Raw genomic sequence first — 27,803 nt, 5'->3', positions numbered from 1 at the left:
TTATGGGCTATCCTTTCTGTTCTTAATCTCAACACAAAGGTTAGGATTAAAGGCATTGGCATAAAAATTGCCTGCAGTTTGGGCTTTGAAGTCTAATGATGACAATAGCTGAAACCTTTGGCAACTTTTGAGAAGGCAGAGCCCCTCGCAACCCTTTGAAATGTTAAATATAAACTGAAGAGGTCGTTATGGAGGAAAATTTCTCATAAAAGGTGCACAGTGAGCATGCTTTTTAAATTCACACTCGTTCAATTTTCTTTCAACACCAGGACTGCATGTATGTTCCCAATTTACTATTGTCTGCAATTCTAATCCCAGCTCAGAATCAGGACCCAACTTCCTGGATGAAGCGCAGGAAACCACTGCTAAAACATAGTAATTGGTCCTTATGAACTGACAAATACTTCCCATTTGGGAGCCGCTCTCATTTTTTATTGGGCAAACCCGCCCGTGAAGATCTAAGAAACAGTCTTTCCCACAAAGGAAGAAAAATTAAAATAAAATGAATAAATTGGAAGCAATATTATAAGGCCTGCATTTTAGTCGTTCCTGGAAATTCTACACGTGGCACCTCGGGAGGCAGGGTCACTGAATGTGAAGGTGTCCCCAGCAAGGCCAGGCCGTGGCAAAGGTACATAAAAGAAGCTTAACCTGTACCAGTCCTCGGGGATCCAGCTCTCCTGGGTACAAATCACAGCGCTTCCTCCTGCGAGCAAGTGGCTTCGCGTGGTTGCCAAGCTTCTGCAACCCAGTTTCCTCATCCCCAACCCGGGCAGGGATGGAAACTGCAACCCAGGTACATGCCCCTGAGCAGGAATCAAACCCAAGACCCTTCGGTGTGCTAGCTGACACTCTAACCACTGAGCCACACTGGCCAGGGCAGAATTTTGTAAAACTAAAAAAGAAAACACACACACACACATATATTTATCTTCAACCAGAGGCTCTGAGCTTCCATGTAGCCAATAAATCGCCCAGAGAACGCAGAACAACATGGCAACCTCAGTCACAGGCCTACTTTTCTCCTTTCGTCAATGCAAATCTTCAAATATTTTGACCTAGGTCTTCTTTCACTCAGCAAATTAGTCTGAAGACTGGAGCCACGCGTCATGCGAACACAGTGGTAAGTGTCCACATTGTCCCCCACTTCCCAACGTTTGAGCAGGACCTTCGCTAAAAGGATGGAGCCTAGTGCTTCTCCAGCTACTGCCTGGGATCTTGTTAAAAATGCAGATCCCACAGGTCTGGGGAGGGGTCTGAGAGTCTTCATTTCTCTCGAGTAGCAACGTTCTAGTTCAGGGGCAACAAAAATCAAAGACCCATAGAACTTGGAGCTAAATGAGAACTTAGAGATTGTTTTGTATCGCAAAGACGGAAAACAGGTCAAAACCAACTCATACATTGTTTTAATTTTTTGAGCCTCATAGTGTTTTTAGAAATTGGGGAATTTTTACATATTCACAGCACCAAAAAACGAAAATCTGAAGATCTCATAGCACAGGGCCTTTATTCCTGAATAGCAATGAACGCTGGAGCTGAGGGGTAGTCCTGTGGATGGGCCACGTCTCTCCTGGACCCCACAGCTCCATGGTCCTCCCCACCACAAGGCCAAGGTCACTGGCTGAATATCATGATACCTGCACTGTTGTAAGCTTTCCTCACACTAGAGAGATACTTCTCAATTCCCAAGTCACAACATTACTCAGAGGGCCACGTGTTTTGAGAAACAATAGGTGAAAATGTCCATTTGGGCACTTTACTTGTTTGTATTACCTACCTGGCAACCCCTGATCTGCCCCCCTCACTCTGAAGGCAAGAAAGTGGGGGGCACAGCAGTTCAGGCTGGCTCAGGCCGCAGCTGGCCCGCAGAGAGAAGGGGAGGTCCCGGGGCCCCACTGGATGCTGACAATGACTAACAGCTGGGCAGGCGGCCCGAGGGGTGCCGGTGTGCAGGTGGGGCCTCTTAGCACCTCTCAAATCACTTTGCGTTGGCAACCTCTCCTCCTCCAGGCTCAGCGTGACTAACTACTTTCATTTTTAAAAACCGCCTCTCTGGTGGAGCTCCATTTCTGGTTATTAACACTATAAACAAGGAACAGCAAGAAGCCTGTGTGTCATCCACGCACTGGTCAGAGCCAACCAGGTGGGCTGCTGAGCCAGCGCTGGCATCTCCCCGAAAGGACACGCGGCTCAGGCTCCCCAGGCGGCCGCGCGCCCTCCGGAGGGCCGGCCCTGCGGCTCGGCTGGGAGGCTGCCAGGAGCTTGGGGCCCGGCCAAGCTGGGGGTGATGACTGGGACTGCTTGGAGTCTCCCCTTCATGTTCCAATTACAGACAAGGTCTCTGTCAAAGACACGTGTGGGTTGGGGACAGGGCTCTCGTGTCCCCAAGAAGAAGAACTTGGGCCAACAGGAGGTGTCTGCTTCTTGGGCAGCGCTTGGGGTTCAAGGTGAGCATCTGCAAAATGTGACTTTGAAAATTCTAGCCAACTTGGGGTCTCTGGGTCCACACTGTCTAGAGTATTGACGTTACACTCAAATAAGCAAAACTCCCTCCGACTCAAAAGCCAGATTTTGTTGTTGTTGTTGTCAATCCACACCCAAGAATACTTTTTCCACTCATTTTTAGAGAGAGTGGGAGGGAGGAAGGGAGAAAAAGAGAGAGAAACATCAGCATGAGAGAGACACGTGGATTGGCTGCCTCCTGCACACCCCTGACCGTGGCCGGGGATCGAACCTGCAACCCAGACATGTGCCCTGACCAGGAATCATACCACGACCTACTGGTTCATGGGTCAACGCTCAACCACTGAGCCATGCCGGCCGGCTGTGACTCTACTCTTGAGTATGCACAGAAACCAAAGATAGCCCACAACATGCCGATTTAATTACACTGTAAAACTGCAAGATATATGTGTAGTCTCTGCATCTGCATGTGTGCAGTTCTACAGATCAAGAAAAAAATGCCATTAGAAAGAGCTCCGTACAATTGCTGAAAATAAGTACATTTTAAAACACTCAACAAAGTGATAAAAGCTCTAAGATTAATAATCTTCAGTCCTCCTCAGACTCTGAGCTTTCCAGGAGTCAATCCGAGATTGCAGCTGCTTAGAGAGAATTCTGGAAATCTAAGCTGGGGCCACACGGCTCTCCCCTGCTCTAAGAGCCGGTAAATACAAGACGACTTTCTCATTCAGTGCCCACTGCCGGGAGGGCCGGGGTTGAAGAGGAGAACACGCAGGCGCGCACAAAGAAAAATGACTTAGACAGGGTCCCTCTGCCCACGGGATGAAGACTTTCCCACAGCGTCACTGATGAGGAAATATCCCAACTGGAGTTGCAGCTCCAAACGGGGATGGGTGCACTGATGCCAGTTTTCTTTTTTCCTTCTGCAAGTCTCTGCAGTCTGTCTCCTGCCATCTGCTACGATACTGGTACAGCCACGTCTGAATCGGAACACCCTTGTCTAAGGAAGATGGATGGGCATCCACTCACCGTTCACCTAACAGGAGCCACAAACAAACCAACTCAGATCTCCAGCCGACATGGGAGGAAGGGTGGGCCCGAGGGCCCCTGGGCCCCTGGACAACAAAAGGCAAAAGGCTGGACCTTAGTGGAAAGGGACAGCCAATTTGGAGAAGGGAGGGCATCCACATGCTCCAGTCTGAGATGTCACTGCAAACCCACAGCGAGCACTGGAGCTACAACCCAGGGAAATGAAGCCATTTCCACGCAGGGCAGGACAGTCGCTGCCTCACGGTGCAGCGTCCCTGGGAATTTCTGGGGGAAGCACAAATCATAATGGGGGTGGAACTAATTACATGCCTGCTCTAAGTAGCGCTTCCGGGGAGCTCCCAGGCTATTCACATACATGGTCTTGCCGACCCTTCCACGTACCTGTGCAACAGTGAAGGGGTACGTTATGCCCGGTCCCTGTGAAAAGAGTCCCCAAATCGCAGCATCTCAGAAGGAAGGCTGCCTGCCGTATGTGCGCCTAGGACAGTCACTGCTTAGAAGTTGTCAGGCCGCCTTCAACACCCTCCTGGAAACCCAGAACAGAGCACCCCAAAAATAAACCAGCCCTCCGAGTTTTCCTATGTGCACAATGCAAAATGCTCACAGACAGATCTGAACGCTCCAACAGGATGGAACACGTCGAGAAAAGACATACGACTCCCTTTCTATTAAAAATAAAAAAGGCAGCTTCTGAAAAACTAAGTAACACCTTAAAAGCCTGAGAAGTAACATTCACAGCTGATACACAAATCCGGGAACGCGGCTTTCTAGATGTGTGTGCCTCCTGCCTGGTTCCCGGGCTTGGGTGCCTCTTCAGACTTTCGCCGAGAAGCAAACGGCAGATCTGCACGAGGTGACTGACTGATCGCATTTTCGCAGCTCTGAATTCCTTAGTGTCCGATACACAGATACGGCAGGGTGAGAAAACACAGGATTAAAAAAAATAAACAGACGGTCAATGAATTGTGAGGGCCGGAGCCATGCGTGCGCGTGGGTTCATCTTGCTTGTTGACTGAGCGTCTGGCAGGCGCAGTGCCCTTGCCCGGCACCGGCTTTATCACCTGCTTCTTAGGCTACGATACACCCAGCTTCTCATTTTAAAAACCGCCACTTCGAAATCTGCAAGAAACCCCTTTGTGATGAACGTGAAACATGCTATTTCAAGCCTCGCACACAGAGCCTTTGTATTTCTCCCTTGTACTGAAATTCTTTAACGCACCCGAGTGTGGTTTTTTAAAGTACATATAATGTTTACACATATTCTGGAATCCGACTCTAACTCTCCCTGTAGCGTCTATGCTTCAGTATCAGCCTGGGCTGGAGATATTTCTAACAAATAAGTCACCTTGAAGGAGATCCAAATGGCTCCCCCTTGATGCCATGAGGTCTCGGTACAAGTTAGAGTTTATCCGAATGACGGGGTGGGGTTTTTTACCCTGCGACACTTCATAATACATTATTACACTAATATACGAGGTACAAATTTCCATCCTTACAAAAGTAACCAACTAGGGTCCGTAAGATCTGCTATCTTTCCATTATAAACCCATATTTCTAGAGTGAATTACAGCTGCACTTTTTTTCCTATTGAATGTTTCGTAAGAAGAGCTCACGGTCTGTCGGAGAAATTTTCCAAACGATAACTTATTACATAAGGAACTCATTTCCCCCCCCTAAAAAGAACTGGGCCTGAGGTGGTAGTTACAAGGCAGAATAATCACAAGCAGATGTAAAAATACTTGCACACGGTAAAAAAATAAAATAAAATAATAAAATAAACTTTGTGTGTTTTGCTCCTTTAAAGAAACGTCAGATACGGCAGGCGGGACGTTGGCCCCTGATTGTCATTAATTGCCATTATTATGTGCTGCTGATGGCTCCTAATGGCACCATTTTTCCGAGCAATGGTTTTATATTATTTTTCTGGCACAAAAGCCTGTTCACAGACATCACAGGGTTCTCAGACCAAAACTAAAGTGACTGCGAGATTAAAAGCGGCTCGTGTAATTTCACTCACTGGCATTAGTACTGAAAAGGATCAGGATACACGTTTCTCGAGGTTCAGAAACTTTTTCAAGTTTAGCGAGATTTGAAAACAGAACAGGAAACGCATATCAGAGGCACTAAAATAAGACATGGCCTGTGAAAGGCAGCCGAGAGGAGAGCAAAGCATTCTCACTCCCTGAAGAGATTTCACAGTTGTTAAAAGAAGAAAGACAGCTGAAAAATAAAAACCGAACCCAAAAATCCATGGGCACAGCTGGCAGGCCAGGTCTGACTCCAAGGTTTAGCGACTGTAGCTGCCCTGTAAGGACGACCCCTCTGACACCCAGCCGGGCGTGGTGCCCGCTGGCCAGAACAGTAGTCATGGTGACCCCACGTCAGTAATGCAGATAAGGGAACCGAAGAACAAAAAGCTCATAAATAATTAGGCAACCATCGGTAAGCCACATATAGCCAATATCTGCATGATTTCTAGGTTTCTTAAGTTTTTCAGGACAAAATCATATAAGGTTTCAAGTAATAACATGTTTACATTTAGTAAACTCTGCGAATGTGGGCTTGCGAGGGGAAGTACAGCTGGAACTCACAGAGACCGTGAAATTAAGGATAAAGCTCTGTCCACAAACAAGAGTCTAGTAACCAGCACTTTCCCCCTCAAAATAGTGATAAATGAAACTCTTACTACCCTGCTCAGGGTAACAACTGGAATTCATAATTATGATATAGAAACACCCTCTAACAATAGAAATGCTATGAGAATCGCTGAGTTTTTAATCTGGGGCTTTTTATTATTAAGTGGAGCGAAGTCTCATTCTCATAATTCAAATATGTACACAGGTGTCCCTTGACTTAAAAAATGTATAAACCACAATCCACTGCAGAATGCACCGTCGCAAGAAACAATATTATAAACGGTAATTCACATCACAGTCCAGAGGACCAGAAGCCAACATAATCCCTAACGCAGGCGAAATAACTACTAAAAGCTATTGCATTCACACTGGTTCTAGTTCTAGCAGACAGTCGGAGAGCATTCTAGCTCAGAGCTATTAGCACTAAAACATCCCAGCTGCACACAAAATGAAACAGGCACTGGTCAGCTAGTCTAAAAACTTACTATTTTAAATGTGTTTTTTTTCCGTTGCAAATACCAGTTCTGAAAAGATCCAAGTCAACTCATGAACAAATTTTGGGGAAGATCCACGTGCCACCTTGTGACCTGCCTGTTCATCGGAAGCCCATTCTCTGGCTTTGCCATGATAAAGCCTGGAATTAAGACATCAGGAGAAGAGTAGCAAGGGAAAGCAAAGAGTCTCCTGGACTGCCTTAGACAGACAGGAATGATTTTTAAACAGCTTCCCGGTGGTTTCGAGTACAGGTGACCTTCCAGAGAATGTTCTCTGCAGTAGCTTTCGATAGTCACCAATTGTTCCTGTTTACACAATTATATCACCTAACAAGCCGTTCACAAAACCCATAAAGGTAAGCCTCGTCCCACTTTTATCCAAATAACCACAAAATTTAAAATTAGACCAAAGCTAATGAAGGTAAATTCTGAGTCACTAAGTTAATAGTGTGATAAATGACTATTCTGCGCATTCTGACAGTTCTGCCCAATTCACCTTTACTGAGAAATAAAGCCGTTTCCTATTTTCAAACTGTGTGATCACACGGTTGATATATTAATACACATTACTTCCAACGATGAAAATGTAACTGAGCCAGTTGAAAAGGTGATACATTAACGTTTTTAACCTTTCCGTGGAATTCCTCTGGCTGCGGTAAAAACGAGCCTCGAAAACCCCCGAGAACATCTGTTTCCACCCATCCATCCCCACGCACCACTGACAACAGACATGGATCCCGAACAGTTTCCAGTGACGGTGGGTTTCCAGCTGCGTTTGGTGACGCGGCGGTGGTTTCTGCTTTCTTTATTGTCTGTTTTCTTTCCTTTGGTGGCCAAACGGTGGTGTCAGATCGCAGAGCTTGCTTCTTACGTCTGTCATGGATACTAAAAACAGTCTGCCTTGTATCCGACTGGCGGACTTTCATGTCACTAACCAGAACCTCCACATAGCAAATGAACAAACAATCAGGGTTTCTTTCACGGATTAAAGTTTACAGAAGATCATCCGAATTTACAAGGCCTACATTCTCACGTCGTACCCCGAGGAGGGTACCAAAGTCAAATGAACCTAGAGAAATCCTCAACGCACCAAAACACCGAACGAGAGTCTCGGGTGTTCACTGCATTGTATTAAAGTCATATTTTCACGGACAAGGGCAGAGAAGGGGGGAAAAAAGGTTTATTTTTAATATAAGGACTTGCTCGTTCTTAAAATACAAGGGTTTACTCTTAATAAACCAGAAACTTCAGCGAAGCCAGGCCCCTTTTCTCCGCTCACTTGAGGATTTGCAACATTTCGCGTGTATTGGATGAAAAGACAGCATTGCTGCACTCGGGACACAGCCTGAGCCCGGGTCCTCGGCGGCGGGGGTCTCAGCACAGCTGCCACGGGCCCCGCCCGCTGGATGATCGGCTCCTGGTGTCCCCAGGCCTCCTGCGCCCCTGCGCGCCCTTCGCCCAGCGACGACGCTGACCTTTGCAGGAGCTTCTGCCGCCTCACCGGCGTCCCCAGATGACCTGGGGGTTCAGACGACCCAGGAAGCTTCAAGATTCAGCGAGGTCTTTCCTTAACCTACCTGGAGGTGTGGGAAGGACTTAAAGAAAGTCGTCCATGGCTCTCTGGGCCTCCAGTGTCTTCTTTAAAAATGTCACTACACTGTATTAGCAAAACCGTCTCTGTGATGTATTGGTCCGATGTCCAGACGTTTTCCTAACATTTCACCTGACGCCACCGAGAGGCTGTCGTCATGGTGACCGTGCTGCAGAGAGACATTTAGGTAAATACAGCCCCGCTGAACAAACCTCAAACCCCGGACCTCGGACACGCTCCAAAGACCCGAAGACGTCGGCGGGCGCAGCGCAGTAACCCGACCCCGCACCATCCGGATGCCAAGCTCCGCCAGCGCGACGCTGGAGTGCTGGCTCCCACGGGGTCCTCCTGCCTCGGCGCCCGACTCGCACCTGGCTCATCGCCTCCCTGCCTGCTTCCCGCCACGGGGCGGGGAGGGGTCCCGGGGGGAAGCGACTGCCTCTCCGGAGCCCAGCGCAGAGCCTGCAGCAGCCACGGGGCTCAGTGAGCAATGACAGGCGGAGAGCAATTACACGCGCCGAGAACCAACCGGATGGGGCAGGAGCCTGGATGGGACACATTCCCTGAGTTACCCAAGGGAGATCGCGGCTGAATGGGCCACTGCTCTGAGCGACAGTGACATTTTTATACGCGCTTAACGATAACCTGACCGAGGCAAACTGAGACGCAGCATTCACCGGGAGCTCCTCTGGCGATGCTGCTCTCAGCCACCCTGGCCAGAAAGGGACACGTGGACCCTTCACCCTCTCGGCCATTGCTCCTGGGGCTCTTGGGCTTATTAACAAGTTCTATCCTTTCACTTACTCTTCCTATGTCATACTTTTTTAGATCTCTCTTTAAACCCTCAGTAAATAGTCCCGGTAAGTTTTAAAGGCAATCCGGGAGTTTCAAGATTTTGGTGAAGTTTCATAAAGTGCAACTGGTAAGTGAGAATGGACATTTAGAGGAAGACTGAGGAAGACTGTTGTCTAAACACTCGGGGCCGGGCACGTGGGATATGCGTGGATAGTGAACACACCTGGCTCGATCCACCCAAATCTATCCAGTTGTTTAGAGGCGGCTCTAGGGCTAAAACACAGTGGCAAATCATTTGGCCACCCATTCCCTGACACACAAAAGAGCCCCTATTCATGGAAAAAAGAGCTATGAACCAAAATCCGCCCTTTTTTCTCTGCTCTAATTTGTGCACAGATATCAAATGCAAGGGTGAGTTGCTTCAATTCTAGTCATGTGGATCCACAAAACAAAATCCACCGATCATTCCTATACCACATTTAGGCCTATATGTACTCCCGCCTCGCCTCCCCCAGCTGTCTGTAGCTAATGTTTATACCCCTTAAAGAGAGTGCACAGTTGAGTCCATCAACTCAGCAAAGGAAAAAGTTTAATTTACAACCAAACAGGCAGTCCGAATGTATTAGTCATAGACAGCAAACTTCAAAGGCTTCTACTGACAATGCTTAGGCCCAGGTGATACCATGTTTACCTGTGTCTAAATTTTACTCTATTCCTAGATATTTTTTTCAAGTAATATTAGAGAAAAGTTAAACTTAGAGCAATAAGAAGGGGTCCCAAAGAGGGTGTGAAATGCCATACAATGAAATGTGTCCTTTTTGGTGCCATAATATATCAAATTCTCATATCTTTTTTGTACAGGAACATGTTTCAATCAGCAATACTATAAGAAGCCAGAAAGAACTCTTACTGATCAAATGTTAAATTAGGAATGGGAATAACCAAGGGCTACTCTCATGTCATCGCCACTGAGCACAACGGTCACCAGTTAAACCTGACATGTTGACAAGATGTCCGGCTCAAGTTTAATCTGATCCATAAACAAAACCAACAGTGGAAAAAAAATTCAAACTCCTTTCACCTTTGTTCTTTCTGCGAGGGATCACTATGCGTGCACTAACAGGACCCAGAGACAGAACTCTAGATAGTAGTGATTCATAATCTTAAAAAAACAACATAATTCTATGAAAATGACAAATAGCATGTCAGAAAAATATCACACATTAGTACACAATGAATCTTAGCTAAAGGTTATGTTTCTTTGGGAGACCCCCTCAGCCCTGCTCTGCCTCATTCCACACCTTCCAGCGAAGGTCTGGGAGGTCTGGTCACCCTGACAGGACACAGCCCTGATTCTGAGCCTTTCTCGGAGGCAACTAAGGCCTTTCCCTCCACTCTCCGCCCACCTGAAGCTTTAACACTGAAGTCCTTTTACGCGAAGGGCACAGGCTCTGGAAACGTAAGCACCCTGCACAAGGTCCCACGGCAAAGCCAAGTTGACGCTAATACTGAAGCTCATGTCTTTTGACGTTCAAGTCGCCCCTCTGATTCTATCGCATCCTAAAAACCAAGTCCGCCTGGCGACTTTTTATGTTATTTGTATTTTCCATGAGAATTTCTGGGAAGGAAAGAGATAAACTTAGTGGCAAAGGTGTTGTTCCTCTTGGGAACATTAGATAATAGATATGGATTTCTTTTAACATCTTTCTACACAGCAGCAGGTGTGACCATTACCTGAGGAAAGGTACCACGATGGAGGGTTACGTGCACAGACTCGGATCCCAGACGGCGGACCTGGGCGGCCCGGGTCCAGATCTCAGCGGTACCACTCCTGTTACCACGACCTCCCTCTCTTCCAGGTCCCTGACTATGGACCTGGCAATGGTGATAAGAACACGGACATCTAGTTCAGTGAGTCACTAGGAGAATTAGGTGAGTTTGTGTATGTCTGCATGGAAAACAAGTCCTTGACGGTGGTCAAATGCTATAAAACAGTCAACTCTTTTTATCTTGTAGGGAGGTGGTATATGCATAAAATAAACACTGTAAGGAAAACTCAGTAATTTTATGCAACAACAACAAAAAAGGTCTGAGAGTTCCCAAGATACAAATAGTTGCAGTTTTAGAAACATTAACAAAGGGCTTTGAAACTTTAGCTAAAGAGCAATTAAAAGAAAAACAACAGTGACATCAAACAATACAAACACATCTTTGCCTGGGCCTCTGGCACTTACACGATAATTCTGCTCTAATTAGGAGAATGTAATATATTTGCGTTCCCTCCCCCCACACCCTCCTCTTTCCCAGGAATCACACAAAATGCTGATTCAAGCACATGGCTCTCAACTTGTGCCCTGAAGCCCCGAAGCCCAAACCATCCTACTCAGAGCACCAGGAGGGACAGGATCTTGCGAGTGTCAGAACAGGTTCTCCACAGAGAACATTCTCTCCCCGCTTGTTGTGATGTGATATCTTGGAGGCTGCCAGTTAGGAAAACCTGGAGGGGGACCAGGAGGGGAACCAGCAATCAGGCTTTCAGGCAAGGGAAGAACATGCTCAGGTGGCGTGTCTTCTTGACTAGGCTGAGCACTTGTCAGAGAGCGTGCGAAGGTGTGGCCCCTGGATGGGACAGCAAGAGCTTACGGCACCTGCACCACCAGCCTCACCCAAGGAACCGAAATCCCCTTTGAAAGGACGCAAGTGCTTCCTTCTCTCCCCCGGCTAGGCTGGAAGTTTTCTCTACTCCTTACGCCCAGGTTTGCTGGGTACACGGAGACCGCTGGACCCATGCCATCGCAGTTGGGCCCTCGCGTTTCTCATCTGTGGCCAACTCCCTCTTCTACAGGGTGACCCAATGAATGTAGACACACTTCAGTGTTTACTAACATACAGTTCATTTTCAAAATCTCAAAGAATCTACAGAAATGAGTACCTTTTTGTGGTCAACGCCTGTTTTCAAACTGATGACCGTTCCAGTCCAGGCGCTGCTGATAACGCGAAGCAGGGGAATCGCAAACATCAACAATCATTTCGTTCGGTGCTTGTGCGCCCTCAGTTCGTCCACCGTTGCTGGTTTTGTACCATAAACTTTATTGAGTATCAGCTGTTGAAGTGTGTGTGCATTTGGGGGGGGACACCCTGTATAACTCCTAAAGTGGACATTTGATCACAGCACTTACTGGCTTAAAATTTGCTTTAGTGGCCACTCCCCTGCCCGGGTGGTTAAGAGCTTTCCAGAACCTGACCCCCCGAACTCCTTTGTCTCCCCAGCGCTTCCCCATGCGGCCCACTGCGAGGTTCTCTTGTCTTCATGCTGCTTGTCCCCTGCCCGGGACCCCCCTTCCCTCCTCCCGGCCTCCGGTTCCTCTTCGCCCGTCAGCCTAAATCACCATCTCCTCCGTAAACCTCTCACCTGACACGCCTGACATTCCTGGCACCTGCCTTGCAGCCCTCCTCGCCCGACATGAACCCTCCCCGGGTCTCTATTCCTATAATGGCAGCATTTTTACTAAGTTGTGTATCTCCCCCAACAGCCTGTAAGTGCATTTAGGGGAAATAACGGTGCTTTTTTTTTTCCAGAGCCTGGCACCCTCTCTGCACTTAATGTGTTCGTTTCTTGCAATTTCTACAGCAATCATTCATTCCTTGTCTATAGCGTCCGTCCACCTCCTGGACCAAGAGGTAGGTCAACCAACCACCCCACCCCACCCCACCCCACCCCACCCCACCCCACCCCGAGTATCTAGGGAGAGAGAAGGAATCATCAGTCTTAGCAACAAAATATAAGCTGTCCTTTCCATTCAGTGGAGTTTCCCCTGTGTGTAGAGCTCCACTAGAGATTAAACACACGTGCACACATGCATACACACGCGCACACGCACACACACACACACACACGCATAAGTTTGAGCCTCCCGGAATGGAAAGAGCAGGTATGTGAGGAGGCAGCAGGCAGCAAACGTTCATAATACAGTGCTCACTAAAGGTGTGGTACAGATGGAACAGCTCCGAGAGAGCGTCTCGGTGGATTGGCGGTCAGGAAAGCCTTCCCAAAGGGCCTGGGGTTGAAGCACTGGCATCTCTCGCACACGTCGGGGAGGAAGACAAGCCTTCCAGACTCGCGAGGAAGCATCACTGCGTCATGAAGCAGCCGGGAAGGTCACGGAAAGGGACTAGAAGCGGGAAATGCAAAGTGTCTCAGGAGATTCTAAAACATTTCGTTTTGCTGGGACATAATCAAAGCAGTAACGGACATAGTGCTGGAGGGGTGGTTAAGGAAAATGCAGGTCGAGGTTTGAGTCTGATGGCACAACTGTGTTCTCCAAAACAGGATTCACAGAATAATTTTCCTACACATTGCTATTAAATGGGGTTGGTAGAGGTTGGGCAGTTAAATAAATTTGGAAAATACTCTTCTATCTCCCTTCTGGAGATTAGCAGTGCATATTAGAAAAATAAAGGCACTGAGAAGTCCTGCAGTAAAGAGCCCCATTTTACCTCTGTGTTTCCTCATTATTTCAAAAATTTTGAGGACCTAATTTAAGAAATGCTGAACTCCGGGCAATGCAGAGTATTAAAATAAAGTAGCATTCACATTTTTTAAAATTGTAGAGCACAGAGTTAACAGAATGGAGAAGACAACAGGGACGGAGCTGGAGCTAGGACATGGTATTAAAGATGTGAAAATCTGCGAGGAATTATAGAGCTGCAGTTAGACGCGAACCAGGCACTTTTCCACAAACTTTGCCAGAGTCCAGGGGGTGTCTGTGAGCATCTATCAGGAACATTTCCTGCAAGTTCAGATACGGTTGTGTGAATTCCTAGGTAGGAGCCGGAAAAGAGGGAGAGGGAGAGGGATCTGTACAGACACAGGTACAGAAGATTGCAAGCGATCTATAAATGGACTCTTTTCTATGTAAATATATCTCCCTGTGGATAATCATCTAAAATCAAAGCAGTGCGTGGTTTAGCGAATTTATCTTTTAAACCAGACAGAACTGGTTCCTGCGCTGACATCTAGAATCCAGGAACATACGCCAATCGTGGCACAAAACGATGGAAATGCTGGGAGTTCAAAGGGCAGAGTAATTAGCATCAGTGTTCAAAACAGGAGTGGATTTATGATTTTCAACACTTGGAATCTCCATTCATCCGGGCTCTTCATGCCGAGCATATGGAAGTGCTTACAAATGTGGTTTCTAAGCCTTGCACAGAGAGAGGAGTTTCAGGCTCAGATAATAATTTAATTCTTTCAAGAGACCATTTAATAAACACCAAACAGCAACTCTCTGGGCGGGTATTTTCCTAATGGCATTTCCAGAATTTGCGTTCTTTGAGGTGTCAATGGATGTCGCCTAGGGAAGGAGCTCTCTGGGCAGGCGTGGGGCGTGACAAGATTCATATATTTTGTTCTGCAGAGCTTCTCAGAGACTTGACCACATTTTACAGGGGGAATCTGAGCATCATTCCACATCCACTCAACGGGACCCTTCAGCATGAGGAAGAGAGGTGACCGATCTCCCACAAATAACCTTTTGGAAAACACAAGACTACCTGTCCCCTGCAGGGTTAATTAGTTTTAGGGCAGGAGGATCCTGAGCCATTAGGACACGAATATTCCGAGTGTGAGAGGGGTGCACTCCCTGGCATGCTGAAAAGAGTTCTGCAACAAGCCTGAAGCCCTCACGGTTTCGACCGCCTCGCCTCGGACAGGAAATAACCAGGCCTTCCTCGTGGACCTCACGGGTCTCACGGATCGGGGGGAACCCCACGTGGAAGCGCACTTCATACAAGGAAAGCACACTCTCCAGGGTTCCGCGGACACTGTTAGAAAGAAGAGGCACGAACACGGCCTCTGCCCCTTCTAATTTCCGCAGGGCTTGCTTTCTCTTGGGCACTGATGCCAGGTGATCTTAAAACCCACTCCAGTTAGAACAAAACCTACTCTTCTCCCATAGTTTATCAGGCCCTCATAATGAGGACCTGCCTCCTCAGGGCCCACTTTCTCATGCCATTCAGCCTTTTCCTGCTGTTCAAACACATCCCCAATTCATTCCCACCCCAAGACCTCCTGCTCCTCATGGCTGCTCCTCCCAGGTCTTCCCAGTCGTCACTTCTGCAGCAGGACCTTCCCCAACACCCTTTTAATTTTTTTTTAAAAAAACTTATTTTAAAATACATGTTTTTATTGACTTGAGAGAGAGAGGAAGGGAGACAGAAACATCGATGAGAAACATCAATCAGTTGCCTCCTGCACGCCCCAGGCATGTGCCCTGACCAGGACTCAGACTGTAACCTCTTGGTGAATGGGATGATTCACCACTGAGCCTCACCGGCAGGGCCCTGCCCACCCTTTTAGAAGGACACTCTGATGGCCATTCCCCAGCCCACAGACCTTACTTTCTTCATAACACAGCATTATCTCAAATCATCTTATTAATTTACTCACGCATATTTTGTTATCCAGCTCCTGCCTCTAGACTGGAACCCCGGCTGCCCTGTACCCTGTGCTCTAGTTCCCAGAACCCAGGGGACCGTCCCCTCGCTGAGTGTCTGCCCAGCGCCGGGAGTTTGGGGAAATGGCTACGTGGCGGGAGGAGGGGGAGCCCCGCGGCTGGGGAGGCCTGAGGAGTTTCTGTGATACTGCTAATGTCCTTGTTTTCACCCCACAGTGGTCACGAGGCTATGTTCATGTTGTGATCATTAATCGAGCTGTAACTTTGTGTTCTGGCTCTGTTTGGGGGTCTTGATTCAAACTACAATGGTTTGGGTGTGTTAGTGTTTGCAGAATCACGAACACAGGAATGATGATCATTGTTCCTGCTTCTGAGGCCCCGTGATGAGCCTTACACCCCGCGAGGCCATCGCACGAAATCCTCAAAAACACCCTCTAAGTAACCAGCACAACCCATTTCACAGATGAAGACACTGAGGTGCAGAGAGAACAAGTAAATTCTTTGTGGTCACATAGCTAGTAAGCGAAACTGGGATCCCAAACCGGCTTAATCTAACTCTAAACCTCACTTGTGTAAACACTCCTTAAAAGTCACTTCTAAACTCAGGACTGTCCTTACGTTTCCCTAGGACCTTTTCGACCTAGAAACTGTCGCAGACCAAGAGTGGCTGAATCGCCCCCTTACTCAAACCTTCCCAGGTGCCTACGATCGCCGCAGATGGACAAACTCCACCTTTGCAGCCAACACTCCAGAACTGGTCTAGGCTGGTGCAAATGCAGACAGCGGGCAGGAAGGACACTGACCGCCCCAGAGCAGCAGTGGGGAGGACCTGCCAAGGTCATGGGACGGCCCACTCTCCCCTGGAGTTCTCTGGACTCCCAGGAGTGGGCGACTTCTCCTCTGACCTGGGGGCCTCCTGTCTGCTCCTGAATTTGAAGTCTGACCAAGTTCTGGTGTTTTTTCTCCCCATGTCACTTGGGACTCCTTTGGGAGAAATAGCACTTCTGGTTAGGAGAGATCTGGGGGGACGAGCCGGAGTGGGGAGAAAACACGCGTTGCTGCTCTTCCCCCGATCGATGACTCGCAGCATGGGATTAGTGGACCGTAACAGCACCTGAAAGGGATCTGCTTCTCCAAATAGAGGGTCACCTTGCAGTGACTAGCGTGGCTGCCAATACACAATCCCCTTGCCAACCACTAAGGGTGGCACTCACAGGAAGGAGCTTGGCAGGCGAGGCTGCGGGAGGCCCGGCTGGCCGAGGAAACCCGCGTGGAAACGGGGCTGCTCGCTTTTCTTTCCGCGTGTCTGACAGGCTCCCCCAGTTTCTATGGGGTTTATTAGGAAGGTGTCAGGCTCGATCAGAAATGTGATGGCAGCCACGCATTATCAAATAAATAAAGAGAACCCTCTTTTGTCCCCCCTTTGAAGTTTTCTTAAGTTACTCTGAAGAGCGTCTCCCTCTGCCAAGCTCCCGGCGTCTCGCATAATGAGATGCCTTCTAATTAGCATATCACAAATATTCCCCATCTCCCTTACAAGTCCGAATACATTTTTAAACGTTTCTTTTAAAGCCCATCAGGATTTTTCGCACTCTATAAAGAGACGGGAGAATTAAAGCAACGCGTCGGCTGGATTCTCCCATAGCTTTTCCTTTCTCTCTTCTTTGTTTCCTAACGGGGATGGTGGCGGGGGTGCTGGAGAGGCTGCGGGACCGGCAGGCGCGAGTCCTGGATTCGGGTTCGGCGGGGCTGCTAATTAGCTGTGTCGCTTTAGGCGAACGTTGCGCGGCTTGGATATTTCTTTTCTCCTTATTAAAAACATGGGAGCAAGTTGTTCTTTGATTTAAAAATTCACAGTGAACTAAGCACAAAGACGGTGTAGACGTCAGCAAAAGGGATGTGATCTGAAAGGGACATAGGGCCTTTGTTGCGGAATTCTATATATTTTCTTTGAAGAGCAAAGAGGTTTGCTTCCTCCCCAGACAGGTGGTTCTATTTTTGCCACCTTTAACATGTTGACAAACAGGTAAACACACACACACACACACTAATAGGCCTTTATAACGGTGAATGTAACTGACGTGAATGAATTCTAACAGAAGGAATATTGGAACCAGGAAAGTAACGTCCCAGGTGTCAAAGCGGCTTTCTCGTCTTTTGGTGGGCCAGAGAAAAATCCAATCAGGTCAATAAAATCATTTGAACTGCCCCGTAACATCTGGGTTTCAGGATTTAACTTGTGATACCAAAATCATAAAGACACAGAACTTTATCTTGGTTTCGATTACAAGCCCCCGGGAAGCAAGGACCACACACTGGCGTTACGGGCTTCAGCGTTTCATTTGCCTAATCAAACTGTCTGCCCCTAATCAAACTGCCAGTGGGGTGGATGGAGACTTCCCCATCCAGGCCCTCACCCTGGACCTGCCATCTCTTTTCTGTCACGGCCACACCAACACCCTCCATCTGGCCCCCACCTTCCCCCAAAGGTGGCCCGTCGCACCCTGTTCTGTGGACTTGCCACCGTGTCCTCTTTGATCACTGCCAGCTTAACTCAGTAAGTGCCTGTCAGACCTCAAGACTAGCTCTGTTGTCACCCATCGGAGCCCTTTGCTCCCAAAGCACCATGGTCGTCTTGTATCTGATGTTTACACAGCTGTCTCCCGGCTCCACTGTCACCGGAGCCAGAGCTCGGAGGGGCCTGGTCACATCTGCCACCCAGGACACCGGACAGCAAGGAGAGAGAGAGAAAATGACAGAGGGAGGCAAGGTGCTGTGGCCATCCCAAGACTGTCCCTCCATCATCCCAAGGTCCCACCTCCTGAGAGCAGCAAGAGTGACGGTAGTTCCAAGAAGACTACCAAGCACAGTGTATAAATACACTGAAATGGCCTGAAGATTAAAGTACAAATTATTCCAATTTACTGTGCGGTCATGAAAATTATTACAAATACTTATATGTATAGATGTGGAAAAGCAATCATATAGGTTAAGTACAAAAAAGTGGCTACAAAACAATATAGATAATAAAAGTCACAATTTGTAAGATATTTTCCTATGTGAGAATATTTAGATATATATATATATATATGTAGCTGTATAGAGAAAAGTTTAGGGGGATAAATATAAGAATGCTAACAGGGACTTTATGAGTTGAAATATGTGATTTTCCCTTCTTACTTTCTCTTTAACTGTATTTCTAATTTTTCCACCATGCACATGAACCACTTGGGTAATTTTTAAACATCTCCTCTGAATAAGTAAACAGCCCCTTTATAAATATTAACTAGTGCAGCGAGGAGGTGGTGAGGATTTGGCCGCAGGCGGTGGCAATGGGAACAGAAAGCAGGAAGCTGCGTTGAGAGCAATTAGGAGCCGGAGCTGTCAGAGGCGGGCGGCTGCCTGGTGAGGAATTTACGGGGAATCGGAAATCCAGTGCGATTCCCAGGTTTCCATCACCTGTCCATGAGGGAAACGCTGGCTAAGCTGCCAGCCATGGGGCAGCCGGGAGGGCAGCTGGCCCGGAGGACATCATTTCCTCTTAGCCACGGCCTGTCTGAGGGGCTGGCGGCTCATCCAAGGGAGACAGAAGTTCAGAGGGGAGGGCTCCGGGTGGCTGTGGGTTTAGAAGTCACCCCAACCCAGGTCAGGTGAGGTCCTTCCAGGGGCCCCCATGGGAGCCCTAGTCGTCCTTGGCGGCTGCAGAGGTGACCTGCTTACTTGTCCCTCTCCCTCCCTAGACGACAGACCCCAGAAGGCAGGGACCCACCGTCTGTCATCATTCCACCTCCACACCTGGATCGATGCCTGGTGCGTAGCGGGTGCTCAGTGACCAGCTGGGAAGTGGGTTACTGAGTCCTAGATGGGGCACTGACATAGAAAGAGGGACAGACTAAGGAGCGGGCAAGACTGACACCTGGGAAATGCAGACGCCCAGAAGGAGCAATACAGGCAGCAAAACAGGACAATGCAACTTAGAAGCCAAGGAGAGGAGGCCAAGAGCTGGACGGGACAGAGCTGAAACAAGGTCCTCAGTTACAAGGACACTGATGATTCAGGGGAGAGCAACTTCAGGAGGAAAACAGGAATGAAAGCAGGACAATCTTTCCATTGTGTGCACGTAAAATAGCAGCTCCAGGAGGAGCCCAGGCAGGCACAGCTTCAGAGTCAGAGAGGGGGCCTGCGTGTGCAGAGAGGGGGCCTGCATGTGCAGAGGGAGGGCCTGCGTGTGCAGAGGGGGGGCCTGCGTGTGCAGAGAGGGGACTTGCATGTGCAGAGGGGACCTGCATGTGTTCGCAAGCAGGAGGTAGAGGCTGGACGCAGCTGGCGGTGCTCAGAGGGGACAGCCAGGGGGATGAGAGGATCACCCTTGAGGAGGAAGAGGGAGGCTGTGGGACCTCCCAGTCCCTTAGCCCTGCAGGGCGCCCAGCCGGCAGCTCCCCATTCCACTCTCATTATACACTCACATCATTCACTGTAGCTTCGCCTGTCTTCTCCCCTCATTCAGATGGCACACACCACACCTCCAGGACCTTCCATAGTAAACTCACCATGAGAGTTCAGTAGCTGTTTAAATCCCACAGAATAAGTGCCACAGAGAACACAGCTACAGACATGAATGCACATGCAACCACTTTTACACAGAAACTACTGCCAGATAGACTGTTTTTAAAGCAGCACTTTGACATCTCCCTTCTCTCTTTCCCTAACAGCAAAATGCCCCATTATACTTGGGCAAGGGTGCTAACAGCCCCCAGCGCCCAGGCCAGCTCACTGGGAGGTCAGGTCACGGGGACCACCCTGCCATCAGCCACGAGTCAGCTAGGGACAGGGGTGAGAACAGTGGCTGTCAGTCAGGCATGTCCAGGCAGGGCCCCGGGCTGCCCTTCCGTTTGGATGGAGACTGAGCTGTGACGGGCCTGGTCCGGATCCCAGGGGGCATACTTGGGACATTTCTGTGGGAGGTACCTCCCTCCAGCAAGACACCCCCCAGAACTCTCAGGGAGCCCCCAGAGAGGCCAGGAATGAACCCAGACTGGAAGCTGACTCAGAGCAGACCTGCCCGGGCAGCTGCGGACCTCGGGGAAGATGCCCGGCGCCTGACCCACACTGGCAGCGAGACCAGAGCATTCCCAGAGCATTCCGTAGGTGATGCACTCAAGATCCCTAGCACACGGGCACCTCCAGGCAGCCACAATGCCAAGTGTCACTTCAAAAGGCAGGAGGGATGGAGGTGAAGGGCCTGCATTTGCCCCCCGTTTGCACACTTGCAGGCAGACCTTTAACACTCCTCCGCCCGCCACCCAGCCGTACCTTCCGCGGAATAAAACCTGCTCACTGGCTCGCATCTATCTGGCAATAGGAGAGATCAACTGTGACCTATTTAGCACTTTTTTTCTTACTCTTTAAGATACTTACGCAAACATAAAAAAGGAAATTATAAACACGTTCATAATAAACTTTACCTAGGATTTTCCCACACAGATATTTTCCAAATGTATGGTAAACATCTGACCATTTATTTTTGTTCAATAATGTGCTCAGATGTCCAAGCTACTCCCGCCACAAGTTACACTTTCCAGCCTGAAAGAAGTGAACATGTAGCGATTACATGAACAGTTTTAGGACACTGGGGTCCATTTAATATTCTGAAGCAATAATTTACCAAATAGGACCCAAGTGTCCAGAAAGCCTCATGGCCCCTTTCCCATGTGCTAAATGACTCCCCCAAGACTGGTCTAAGAGCTAAGGCGGAAGGGGCTATAAACCTGAGAGAGCACCCTGCAGTAGGAGAGACTCGAATCCAGGCTTTAATTGCAAAGAGAACAGTTGGGGTGAGTGGTTTTCAGAATTAAACACTTAAACTAGTGTGTGTGATTCAAATTCCTTGCTAACCTGGTGTTTGACAGGTATGGGAATTCATCCGGGTTATTTCTACCCTCCCTCATTTTAATTAGGCCAAATGCTCCATGTTGGGTGATTCTGAGAATTTTAGGTTACCAAAGAAAAAAACTGGGGCAGAAAGTTTCTTGTTAAACATTTAAAATTTTAGGGCTTGCAAGGAAAGAACAAATCTATCCATGAAACATTCCACATCCAGGAGACGAGTCTAAAGTTTCAAAGATGGAAGATTTTCATGTTGCCAAACCAGCCAAGATTTGCCAAGATTGATACTAAATTCATATGCACATTTAAAAAACACTCCCTGTTTATAAACAATCATCCATATGCGTTGAATAGAAAAGCAGTAAGTGACAATTAATTGGCTGACTTCTGCAATCTGTCATCAGTTGCTATTTTCAAGTTAAAAGCACCCAAATACATTTTATCTTCTGTGTTCTACACCAAACCCATCTATAAGAAAGTTTCTATTTCTCAATGAGAATTCAAATACTGTACCTAATGGTCCCATTTACTCTTTTTGTGTAAACATTTTAGATAAATGGGCTCTCCTTCACTATTTGTTATTTTAAAACATACATTCACATTTTATTTTATTTTTAAATCTTGTCCCCCCACCAACACCTCAGCTCCCCAGTAAATTCAGTTTTTTAAGGGCCAGGATTAATCATTTTAGGTGCAAGATCTCTGATCAAATATAAGTCCCTGATTAAAGTACACATACATGTGCGCACATGCAAACTTTATAAGGCTTAAAAAAATTAAAGATATGCAATGTGGGCCCATCTGAAAGTGCCTCATTTTGGACAATAAGTAGAGAAGTCCAAGCTAAGTCATCCATGACAGTGATGGAACAATCCATTATTCGAAACACCTAACTGTGTTTTAGGATGGCCCTTCTACAAGTTTCAGGGAAGAACACAAAAACACACTGTCTAAGAACAATCTGAAATTGGAGAGCAATTTACAAATAATTCTACATTTACAGAGACATCGCGCAAGTAGGAAGGCCTGGTCCAGCGAGGGTTCACAGTCAAGGTATTTCCCACGTGAGGCACACACATAACTCCTCCGGATGTTCCAGATTTTAGACAAATGAACTATCAAGACCGCTGTCGCCAGGAAAAGCTGTCAGGTTTTATGAAGTATTGCACTTAAAAATTCAGACCAGTTCTTTCTGTCTAACAACATACCCCAGAGTTCAATATACTTACTCTCCAGTCTGGGTCCCGGCTCTCTGGTTTTGCGAGCGGTCTGGAAAGCGTACAGATGGTAGTAATCTGCGGCTCACTTCAGGTCCTGGCGACTCCTGCTTCCACTTTCCTGATTCCCTTCGGTGCCAGAGATGTGGCTCTCGCCCAGAGTTACCGCACGTTAAGTGAAACTGCTGTCAACGTTTTATTACAGTCGGCATTTCAGGTTTCCTGAGAGCTAACTCCAAAATTAAAGATAGCCAGGCTCTGCGTATTTCTCACTCCCCTCTTCCTCTCTCCCTCCATGGAGTGGTGCTGGGCTGCCCTCACCCAGCACGGAGACTGAAAGCTGTACGTCTCCAGACAGCATTAAAATAAACACGAATGCAGTTCTCGCCTTCCTTCAGACACGGCTTTCCTCCCTGCTTGCTCTGGCCGAGGCAATTTTCCCACGCTCTCCTGTAATGGCAAAGGGCTTGTCTGGGCAAGTAAGATAACACTTGGGCAAGAGATTAAAACCCACACTGAAGTCATTAAATACCTACAGGGCCGGGCCCCGGATCCAGCCAGCACAGTCTCCAAACACCTTCACCTGACTCGAAAAGCAACCGGGAGAGCCTAACAACCAAGACAATCTCCTTTTGGCACTGCCAGTCCCTGGAGCCACCTGTATTTTATAGATCGAAGCAGTGCTTCGACTGAGCGGCCAGGGCCGGGAGGAAATGCCTCACCCTCATTTCATCTCGCCTGAGATGATGTGAACCGAGAGCTGAGGTCTAGACTTAGGGCGACATCACTTCTATCTCGCCCAGAGCGGTCACAAGGTATAATTATTCTGAACACTGCCTTTCACTCTCCCAAGTGTCCTGGTCTCACCAATACTTGGTTACCTTATCTATAGCTCTGACCTCAGTCCCAGAAACTTCTTTTCATGTGCCGTGTATGTCTGAAAAACTAGCTGACACCTCTACCCCCCAAATCACAGGTTCCAATAACTATTTCTCCATTCTGTTAAGATCTTAACACCTATGTGTTACTTACACTTAAATACTCTTACACCAGCTTAGAAAACCGTTTTATGACACAGGTTTTAGTGATTTTTCTTTTTCCATAATATAAATCTTTTAAAAATGCACCTGTAATTTAATACAGAAAAGAAGACTCCTTCTTGGCGGAAAGGAATGCTCCTTCCCAGGCACAGGGAGTGGTCAGCTAGCTCAACCCAGAACAGTTTCGAGGTGAGCGTGATAGGCAGCCTCGGCCTTTATCTCATTTGCCGCCTGATTACGGAACCAAGGAGAAAGTTGCAACATCTTCTTTTGGCATTAAAAAAAAAACTCACTGAAGAATACTGTGGCTTCTCCATAAATAACAATTACTACAAATGGAAATCATATGGAATAATAAACATGAAGACATATCTGGGGCACGGGGAAGATGAAACTCTTCCTTTTATGTCTGTCTGTCTGTTTTTGACCTTGAATAATCTAAATAGGCTTTTTAGGCATAAGAAAATGCAGATATTTGGGGAAACTGGGTGTAAGGGAAAGCATCAGGGAAGAAGAATCCACCAGAACTAGGAGGGATCTGAAAAAAGAACTCGCAGGGAAATTTCAATGGCTAGGAAACCAGCACAACCAGAGGAGGCAACGCTTCTCCTTGCGGCAGAGAAACAGCGCGCCAAGCTCTTCCTCCAGGCCCCTTCCTGCGCATCGCAGTCCCTGCTATCCCGATGGGGACGCCCAGCCCTGATTTCTAGCTGCGCTCCCTCCCGAGCCCCATCTCATCATCAGTTACTGCCACCCCTACCCACAGGTCACACTCGAGGGGTTCAGCTTCAAACGTGACGGCTGCTTCGACCTCCCATGCTTTTGATAGGGCCGGGCACCGGCTCAAACCCCACCCTTGCTTTCCTCTTGCCAAGTCCTGTGCATGCTATCTCCAAAGATTTCTTCTATCCGTCCCCTAGGAGGCCACATCCTTTCTTCTCCGTCCCCAACCGGGACCACCTGATCCCCATCTGTAGCAGGCTCAGCCTAATCTAATCTTTAACTCCCAAAACCAATCCCACCCTGAGACGGGAGACCTTTCATTTAACCCGAGCCCGCTCCACACGGGGGTCTTAGGTCAGGCAGCACTGACCGCTAGCCTCTCCCTAAAGTCCCAATTTTAATCAAAGAGCTCCTAGTTCCGGATCCCCACTTGCCTCCCACCCTCAAAGAACAGGGCTTCACCTCTGTACCTTGTTCCCAAGCTCCTGTTTTGGTAACTGCCCAGTAAATTGGGCTCCTCCCAGGTCTGAGACTCTTGCCAGCTTCCCAACTTGCCCATCTCCAGCTCCATGCTTGGCCCTGCTGGCCCCCCACGCCGCGTTCACACCCAGAGGTACCGGTCTAAGGGCCTGGCGATGGCCACGCCTGTCAGGAACCAGCTCTTAAACGCAGCATAAACTCCCACCAGGCAAACACCAGGGCCAGAAACCCAGCACTCGGCAAAATTCTACTTGCTCCCTCCGGGCCACGGCGTGAGCTCTGGGCTCCTGGTCCAGCTTGGGACAGGCTGCAGGCTTCAGCCTACTTTAGGGCCAAGTTGACGCTTCTGGTTTCACCCGTATTATAGGACTGGATGGGCATTTTGTACTTCTGACCCTTATTTCTAATCCCCCCCCTTCCCCAATAACATTGGCAGCTCAACTCCAACTTGGGCTTGGCTTGGGACAAAGCAGCCGGCTGCTACACTTCTAAGTAGTCACATCCTCCCTTATCTGCCACCTCTCCTGGTTTCTGCCTGTGGCCACCACTGCCCATTGCCGACCTAATAGCTGTCCCCCTCCCTTTTCCCCGGCTTACAGAACCCCGATCCTTTCATCTCTTGAAGGACAGGCCCATCCTCAGCCAAAGAAAAGAATCACAATTTGTGGTGGTAATCTTATTTTCTTTCGGTCAGTGACTGATATAAGTGGGCATGTGACCTCTTCATGGCTCATTAAGTATAAGAAATCTTCTGAGAAGCATTTTATGTCCCAACTTAAAAAATAAAATAAACGCTATGAAAATGCCTTGTGCTAATTCTCTGCCTGGAATGCACAGGAGATATCTGGAGCTGCAGCAGCCACCTTGAGACCAAAAGGCAACAACAGAGGATGTGGGAGCTACTACTATAATGATAGTGAAAGAAAAAGACAGACAGGGATCGAGTTCTTGGCAGCATCATTAGGCTACTTCTCTAGCCCTTGCCAATCCATCCCAGGTTTCTCATTGAGTCAAGTAAATTCCTATCTGTTTAGGCCAGTGTTAGTCATTTTATGTTACAGGCAACCAAGCACTATTCCCCTCATGGAAAAGACACATGAACTGTCTATAACTTTCTGGGAAGGCTGTAATGTATTCTGGTGCCTAAAGTTGGGTAAATCTATATCCCTCCACTCCCTACTCCCTTCTTATGCACCCTCTCTCTTGTCGGATTTGCTTTATACCAGAAGTACTAAGGTAGCATTTTGCACATAGCTCACACATGTTTTCTTTTACATATACAATATTTTTTTAAAATATATCTTTATTGATTTCAGAGAGAGGAAGGGAGAGGGAGAGACAGAAACATCAATGATGAGAGTCATTGATCGGCTGCCTCCTGCACACCCCCGACTGGGGGTCAAGCCCACAACCCGGGCATGTGCCCTGACCAGGAATCGAACCTCGATCTCCTGGATCCTAGGTCAATGCTCAACTGCTGAGCCACGCCAGCCGGCATAAAGTTGAATAATTTAAAACAATTTACAAGTATTTTTATTAATGATCTTAGCATCTTACCCACAATCTCAACCAGAGGTAAGCAATACAATTTAATGGATGCATTTAAATGACTCACCTTTAGTTTTAACACAATAAGCAATGACTTATTTCACTACCAGCGTCTTTTTGGGTACCCCTCAACGTAAACATTCTTTAAACTCAGGCTTATTTTTCACAGCTCCATAATCAAATTTCAAACAAAAGTGAGAAGAGGAAAACCGACTGCATCAGGCATAGCACAAGTATACCCAGTTGTTGTTTTTAAAGATTTTTAATACAAAAAGATTGTCTGAGTAAAACTGCTAATTTTATAGCAAAATAAAGCAATTGCTCGCCTTGGTTTCACTCACCTACAAATGTCAGACAACCTAAGGAGGGAAATGAGTTCACAGATTTGTTTTTCTGGAAATCAGCTCCTGCCTTCCTGGAGACATTTCTCAGCACAAAAGCATTCAGCTGAACCGTGGGGACTCTATGACAGTGTGGAGAGTCAGAGAGAAAACATGACTGTCATCCTAACAACTACTTGTGATGGGGTGTGTGTTTCTTTTCCAGAGATTGATATTTCAGAATACCAACAAATACTGGCTTACCAAGTGAAATCATGATTATGTTTTTATTTTAAAAATCTATTAGGCTTTTTAGATTAGAAATTGGACCCGAGTATATAAATGAGATTAAAGAACTAAACAATTCTTAAAATTTTATACCTACACTATGTACAATTGATTATATACAAAGGCATTCACTGAGCAAAAACAAAAGTACAGAACTATGGGTCAAGTATAATTACAATTATTAGAAAATGCATTGGCATATGAAATCAATAGATTATGGAATTATGGGTGAGTTTTTTCCTTTTTGACATTTTCTCTCATGTTATCACCATTATGGTAACAAAAACTCAGGCGAAACGAAAATCTAGGGTTTTTTGTTTTGTTTTATTAAAACCAGAAGAAAAAAGAAACTTCAAGCATTCAAGGTAGTGCATTCTGTCCTCACTTTTTAATACAATAATATTTGTAGGAGACCTTTAGGAAAATTACTTTTATTCTGCTAACATTATAAACAGTTCTGACCTTTTATCTGCACTGTTCTTCTGTAAGTTGTTTCTAAAATTTAAATCTAAGACATGAAAATAACTGAAAGATCATGTTCTGTATTTTTTAATTTGGAACAGAAAAATTCCTTAGCCCCAACTTTGGAAACAACCAAGAATTCTTGGGTTTGAAGTAAAACTCCAAATAAAACACTGGGTAATTAATCTTCCCTTTTCTTTCTAATACTGGTGTTTTTCTTTTTAAGGAAAGGATTATAAATTTGTTCCTTTTAAATAACCCTCTCTTAGCAGCATTTGTTTTTTGCAAATAAGAGAGAAACGTGTGGGCTGATTAGTTTAACAATGTTTATTTGAGTTTCTGGTTGACAATCCTG

General features: G+C 47.3%; 1 protein-coding gene across 5 annotated transcripts in view; it reads right to left on the bottom strand.

Annotated features, from left to right (window-relative positions):
* STOX2 (storkhead box 2) overlaps positions 1 to 27,803 on the bottom strand; it is a gene marked incomplete at its 3' end in the record, with an annotated part of 178,495 nt that overhangs the window by 115,304 nt on the left and 35,388 nt on the right. Inside the window, exon 1 of one of the 5 annotated variants that reach the window (XM_081128766.1) lies at positions 22,600 to 22,681. The exons of the other annotated variants lie outside the window; for them this stretch is intronic. Of the gene's footprint in view, positions 1 to 22,599; positions 22,682 to 27,803 lie in introns of those variants that run through there. 5 annotated transcript variants of the gene reach the window in all.

Source organism: Miniopterus schreibersii (assembly GCF_964146895.1).
Source record: "Miniopterus schreibersii genome assembly, chromosome: 2".
Taxonomy (NCBI): domain Eukaryota; kingdom Metazoa; phylum Chordata; class Mammalia; order Chiroptera; family Miniopteridae; genus Miniopterus; species Miniopterus schreibersii.
This window is presented reverse-complemented; position numbering and strand designations above follow the sequence as displayed.